Source organism: Micromys minutus (genome assembly GCF_963924665.1).
Source record: "Micromys minutus genome assembly, chromosome: 1".
Classification (NCBI taxonomy): Eukaryota; Metazoa; Chordata; class Mammalia; order Rodentia; family Muridae; genus Micromys; species Micromys minutus.
Genome location: NC_137969.1, coordinates 203,944,548 through 203,946,543, shown reverse-complemented (window position 1 = coordinate 203,946,543; position 1,996 = coordinate 203,944,548).

Below are 1,996 nucleotides of genomic sequence, written 5' to 3'. Positions count from 1 at the left end.
AACTCCCCTTGGGGATGCTCCTGTGTGGTGAAAAGGTCTTAGAGGAGAGCAGGCAATCGCTCAGTTTTATAAAATGCTTGCCCAGAAGCTACAGAATCACCAGTTGCCTATAAGGGGGAGATGGGGAGGAGAAAAAAGCATCACTTTTCCTATCTCCTTAGTTAGTGTTTGCTGTGTGGATCTTCTCTATCTTGTGTGGCCCTTCCGGAAACATGGCTTGGCAGCACTGCAGGAGAATGAGCCCATGGTCACACTGCAAGGCGATCCTCTGCCGTGGTTGAGATAAAACCCAGGACTGTGTGCACTGTGTGCATGTGAAGCAAGTGCTCGGCCTCAGAGCTACCTCCAGCCCTAGGTCACGGCCATATTAGTAGTAATTGGTAACACTAGAAAATCTTGGTTGAGCAAATCCATGGAGGCACATGAGAAGTTTCTTACAAGGTAAAAATTAAATCTTCCTTTTATTTATTTTATTTTAATTTTTCTTTTGCCTGCTATCCAATTGAGTAATTTAATGCCTATTCTGAAAACGCAAGTTTAATCATTGTAATTTAATAATTTAAAGCAGCTCAACTCTGCCCACTATTAACTCTCTTCAGAAACATTGTATTTATGCATCAACATTACTTTTAAAAGAACTGCGTTTAGTCAGTACTTAATATTTTTTAAATCATTAATTGAGACTCAATTTGAGTATTTCTATAACTATTAAAGTAACTGAAAGGCTATTTATTTAGAAAACTACAGCTATATACATTGAGGCTTTTATCCTGTACCTTCTAGCAAACACTTCAAGAAGAGTAGCTCTAATGTTTCCTGAACTACTCAGGGAAAACAAAGGAGCAGGTCACACAGCCTAACCTTGATGTCACACACAGGTGAGCATACACACAGCAGACACAGACTTCTCGTGGCAAAATGAGGTAACACTCCTATCTGGACGTGCTTAACACAGGCTGAGGGGACAGGCTGCTGGGAACCTGCGTGTTAATTGTGTTCTGGCAGTGACAGAGGCTCTTGGAAGGCTGCCTCCCTTCTTTGTGAGTGTGAGGACCCCTTTCTAGCTGCTTTTCCTGTCCCTCTGGACATCTTTAAATGTGCAGATCCAGCTCAGGGCTCTAACTTCACCTCTAACTCAGCAGTGCACACCAGCTGCAGGAGGGCATTCTTAGTCCTTCCAAATGGGCATGCTCAGCCTAAACTCTCCATTTCCTCTCCTAAACTCCTCCATCCTCTCTGTTAAACAGCAATGGGCTGTTCAAGCTCCCCCTCTCTCTCAGCCTGCGTCTCCCATCCATCCCTGATGGCTACCTGCTCTGTGTCAAATTTCTCTGAAGTGGGGTCACCTGTCTGCTTTTCAAATCAGGGTTAAGGAACGATGGTAAACCTTCCACTCTGGTTTACCACCTCTCCAGAGACTAGGCTAGAAAGTAAAAATTTAAATAAACTTTTAGGCTAGCACACAAAGTAACATGTTTCTCTATGGGGTCTTCATGCCGGTTCCCTCACTCATCCCCCATCTCCTCCTGCCCCCGCCTCCCCCACCCCAGTTCCCTTTCACCGCAATTAGAGCTGCAGTTCGTTTTCTTCCATTACCTTCTCTAGCCACCCTTAAGATTTCCCTGTCCCCCTTGTAGGCTCCTTTTACATTTGTGACGTGCAAACACATAGATATAAACACACAGACACACAGACACAGACATGGATACAGAGACCGTCATGGACATGGAGATGAACACGGACACAGGCGCAGACAGACGCTCACAATTTAAAGGTGAATTCTACATACAAGGCGCAAGAAGATACTGATAAAAGTTTTAAGTCAGAAAATCACGTTGCTAGTTAAGAATTCTTTAGCTTCTGAGCCTAGTGTAGGAACTGCTGGAGACAGCCAAGGACTCTGTGATGTTCCTCCTGTGCTGCCTGGTTTCCCTCCCTGCCCCACCTGCTCCAGCTTGCTTCTGCTGCAGTCTTGGTATAGAGCCTTCGGAATGGT